The sequence below is a fragment of the Rhinolophus sinicus genome, linkage group LG12 (genome assembly GCF_036562045.2).
Source record: "Rhinolophus sinicus isolate RSC01 linkage group LG12, ASM3656204v1, whole genome shotgun sequence".
In the NCBI taxonomy this organism is placed as follows: domain Eukaryota; kingdom Metazoa; phylum Chordata; class Mammalia; order Chiroptera; family Rhinolophidae; genus Rhinolophus; species Rhinolophus sinicus.
In genome coordinates, this window is record NC_133761.1 from 31213499 (window position 1) to 31218784 (window position 5286).

Genomic DNA, 5286 nt, shown 5'->3' on the forward strand with positions numbered 1-5286 from the left:
TATTGATATGCTGTACTTTACATCCCCGTGACTATTTTGTAACTACCAATTTGTACTTCTTAATCCCTTCACCTTTTCACCCAGCTCCCAACCACCTTCTGCTCTGGCAACCATCAGTTTGTTCTCTACATCTATGAGTCAGTTCCTATTTTGTTTGTTTGTTTATTTTGTTCTATAGATTCCACATATAAGTGAGATAATATGGTGTTTGTCTTTCTCTGTATGACTTATTTCAATTAGCATAAGACCTTGTAGGTCCATCCATGTTGTTGGAAATGGTAAGATTTCACTCCTTTTTACAGCTGAGTAATATTCCATTGTATACATGAACCACTTCTTCCTTACCCAATCATCTACTGATGGGCACTTAGGTTGCTTCCATATCTTGGCTACTGTAAATAATGCGTCAGTGAACATAGGGGTGCATATATCTTTTCGAATTAGTATTTTGGATTTCTTCGGATAAATACTCAGAAGTGGAATTGCTGGGCAGTTCTATAAGGTAGTTCGATATTTCATTTTTTGAGGAATCTCCATACTATTTTCCACAGTGGCTGTATCAATTTGCAATCCCACCAACGGTGCACAAAGATTCCCTTTCCTCCACACCCTTGCCAACACTTGTTTGTTGATTTATTGATGATAGCCATTCTCACAGGGGTGAGGTGATATCTCATTGTGGTTTTAATTTGCATTTGATGATTAGTGATGTTGAGCATCTTTTTATATGTCTATTGACCATTGGTATGTCCTCTTTGGAGAAATGTTGGCTCAGGTCCTCTGCCCATTTTGTAATTGGATTTTTTGTTTTTTTGGTGTTGAGTTGTATGTGTTCTTTATAAATTTTGGATATTAATCCCTTATCAGATGAATCATTGGCAAATATATTCTCCCATTTGGTAGGTTGTCTTTTCGTTTTCTTGATGGTTTCCTTGGCTGTGCAAAAACTTTTTAGTTTGATGTAGTTCCCCCTTTTAAATTTTTTCTTTTATTTCACTTGCCTAAGGAGAGAGATAAGAAAAAATATCACTAACAGCAATGTCAGAGTGTTAACTGCCTATGTTTTCTTCTAGGAGTTTTATGGCTTTAGGTCTTCATTTAATTCTTTAATTCATTTTGAGTTTATTCTTGTAAACTAAAAAGGAGGTGTAAAAAGGGGTGTAAAAGGAGGTCTAGTTTCATTTTTTTGCATGTGTCTGTCCAGTTTCCCCAACACCATTTATTGGATAGACTGTCTTTACTCTATTGTATACATATTCTTGCCTCCTTTGTCATAAATTAATTAACCATATAGGTGTAGGTTTATTTCTGGGCTCTCTATTCTGTTTCATTGATCTATGTGCCTGTTTTTATGCCAGTACCGTGTTGTTTTGATTACTATAGTCTTGTAGCATAGTTTGATATCAGGTAGTACGATACCTCCAACTTTGTTCTTTTTTCTCAAGATTGATGTAGCTATTCAGGGTCTTTTGTGATTCAATATAAATTTTAGGATTATTTTTCCTAGTTCTGTGAAAAATGCCATTGGTGTTTTGATAGGGATTGCATTGAATCTATAGATTGCTTTGGGTAGTATGAACATTTTAGCAATGGTAATTCTTCATATCCATGAGCATGATATATGCTTCCATTCATTTATATTTTCTTCAGTTTTGTTTGTTTTTTTCAATGTTGACTAATTTTCTGAGTAGAGGTCTTTTACCCCTTTGGCTAAATTTATTCCTAGGTTTTTTATTTTGTTTTTTGTTTTTAATGCAGTTGTAAATAGGATTGTTTTCTTAATTATTCTTTCTGATAGTTCATTATTGGTGTATAAAAATGAAACCAATTTCTGAATATTAATTTTGTATCCTGCTACTTTACTAAACTCATTTATCAGTTCTAATAGTTCCCTTGGTGGAATCTTTAGGGTTCACTATTTATAGTATCATCTACAAATAATGAGTTTTACTTCTTCCATTCCAATTTGGATGCTTTTTTTTTTTTTTCTTGTCTGGTTACTGTGGCTAGGACTTCCAATACTATATTGAATAAAAGTGATGAAAGTGGGCATCTTTGTCTTGTTTCTGATCTTAAGAAAAATACCTTTAACTTTTCCCCATTGAATATGTTGTTAGCTGTAAGTTTGTCATATATGGCCTTTATTATGTTAAAGTATGTTCCCTCAGTTTGCACTTTGCTGAGAGTTTTTATCATAAATGGATGCAGGATTTTGTTAAATGATTTTTCCGCATCCATTGATACGATCATATGATTTTTATCTTTCCTTTTGTTTATGTGGTGTACATTAATTGATTAATGGATATTGAACCAACCTTGTCTCCCAGAGATAAATCCCACTTGATCGTGGTGTATGATCTTTGTAATGTATTGCTGAACTCAGTTTGCTAATATTTTGTTGAGAGCTTTTGCAGCTATGTTTATCTGGAATATTGGCCTATAACTTTCTTTTTTTGTAACATCTTTGTCTGCTTTTGGCTAATGATGGTCTTGTAGAATGAGCTTGGAAATCTACCCTCTTCTTGAATTTTTTGAAATAATTTGAGAAGGAGAGGTGTTAATTCTTTGAATGTTTGGTAAAATTGACCCATGAAGGCATTCGGTCCAGGACTTTTGTTTGTTGGGAGTTTGTTGATTACTATTTAAATTTTGTTAGTAGTGAAGTCTGTTCAGAATTTCTGCTTCTTCTGGATTCAGTCTTGGAAGATTGTGTGTTTCTAGGAATTTATCCATTTCTTCCAGATTGTCCAATTTGTTGGCATATAATTATTCTGAGTGTTTCTTATCATCCTTTGTACTTCTCTGGTGTTAGCTGTCACTACTCCTCTTTCATTTATGATATTATTTATTTGGTTTCTCTCTCTTTTTTTCTTGATGAGTCTGGCTAAGTGTTTGTCAATATTGTTTATCTTTTCCAAGAACTGACTTTTGGTTTCGTTTATCTTTTGTACTTTTTTTTTTTTTTACACTATTTCATTTATTTCTGTTTTTACCTTTATTATTTTCTTCTTTCTACTTACTCTGGGCTTCGTTTGCTGTTCTTTTCCCAGTTTCTTTAGGGGTAGGGTTTAGATGTTTATTTGAGATTTTTCTTGTTTCTTGAGGTAAGCCTGTATTTCTATGAATTTCCCTCTTAGGACTGCTTTTGCTGTGCACCATAAATTTGGGGTCATTGTGTTTTCATTTCCATTTTTCTCAAGGTATCTTTTGATTTCTTCCTCGATCCCATTGGTAATCCGTTCATTACTCAGTAGCATGTTATTTAGCCTCCACGTATTTTTGTGTGTTTCAGGGTTTTTTGTTTTTTGTTTTTCATTTGTTTGTTTCTTTTTGTTTGTAATTGATTTTTAGTTTCATACCATTGTGGTCAGAAAAGATGCTTGATATGATATCAATCTTCTTAAATTTATTGAGAATTGTTTTATGGCTTAACATGTGGTCTATCTTGCAAAATGTTCCATGTGCACTTCAAAAGAATGCATGTTCTCCTGCTTTGGGCGTGAAATGCTCTAAAAATATCAATTAAATCCATCTGATCTAGTGAGTCATAAAAGGCTGCTGTTTTCTTGTTGATTTTCTGTGTGGAAGATCTCTCCATTACTCTTGGTGGGTGGCTAAAGACCCCTACTATGATTGTATTACTGTGGATCTCTCCTTTTATGTTGGTCAATATTTGCTTTATATATTTAGGTGCTCCTATATTGGGTGCATAAAAGTTTACAAGGGTTGTATTCTTTTGTTGGATTGATTCCTTTATCATTGTGAAATGGCCTTTTCTGCCTCTTATTATAGCTTTTGTTTTAAAGTCTATTTTGCCTATTATAAATATTACTACCCCAGCTTTTTTTTCCTTTTCCATTTGCAAGTAATATCTTTTTTCATTCTTTTACTTTCAGTATGTGTGTCCTTCAATTTGAAGTGGGTCTCCTGTAGACAGCATATGTGTGGGTCTTATTTTGTTATACATTCAGATACCCTGTCTTTTGATTGAAGCATTGAATCCATTTATATTTAAAGTAATTGTTGATAGGTATATAGTTATTGTCATTTTGTTGTTCATATTTATCTTCTTTTTTTCTTCCCATTTTCTTCTTAAAGTAGTCCTTTTAATATTTCTTGGAATACTGGTTTGGTGGTTTTGGACTCCTTTAGTTTTTTCTTGTCTGGGAAGCTATTTATCTCTATTTCAATTTCAAATGACAGCCTTGCTGAGAATAGTAGTCTTGGTTGTAGGTCCTTGCTTTTCATCACTTTGAATACTTCGTGCCAATCCTTTCTGGCCTGCAAATTTTCTGTTGAGAAATCAGCTGACAGTCTTATGGAAACTTCCTTGTAGGTAACTAGCTGCTTTTCTTTTGCTGTTTTTAAGATTCTCTCTTTGTTTGTAACCTTTGGCATTTTAATGATGATGTGTCTTGGTGTGGGTCTCTTTGAGTTCATCTTTTTTGGGACTTTCTGCACTTCCCAGGCTTTTATTTCTTTTCCAGGTTAGGGAAGTTTACAGTCATGACTTCTTCAAATAGATTCTCTCTCTCTCTCTCTCTCTCTCTCTCCTTCTGATACCCCTATGATGCAAATGTTGGTTCACTTGATGTTGTCCCAAAGGTATCTTAAACTATCTTCATTATTTTTGGATTCATTTTTCTTTTTGCTTTTCTGATTGGGTGTTTTCTGCTACCTTGTCTTCCAAATCACTGATTTGATGCTCTGCTTTATGTAATCTGCTGTTGATTCCTCTAGTGTATGAAAATGCTTCATTTCAGTTATTGTGTTCTTCATTTCTGACTGGTTCTCTTATATGGTTTCTATGTCTTTTTTTAATGCTTACTGCTACTTTTTTAAAAGTTCTCACTGAGATCATCCATTTTTTCCCCTAAGCTCCTTGAGCATCTTTATAACCAGAGTTTTAAACTCTGTGTCTGGTATTGCTTGCCTTCATTTAATTTAATTCTTTTTCCAGAGTTTTCTCTTGTTCTTTCATTTGGAATATTTTTCTTTGTCTCCTCATTTTGGGTGACTCTCTGTGTTTGTTTCTATGTATCAGGTTGATTTGCTACATGTCCCAGTCTTGGCAGCGTGACTTTATGTGGTAGGTGTCCTGTGGGACCCATTGGTCACTCTCCCTGGTCACCTGAGCCAGGTGCTCTAGGAGTTTAACGTGTATGGGCTTTGTGTGCCTTTCTGTTGTAGTTGAGTCTTGTTTGCTGTTGGCATGTCAGTGGGTGGGATTGACCATCAGGATATTTGTGAGAACTGGCCATGACCACAGCATAGGAAATGCTGTGC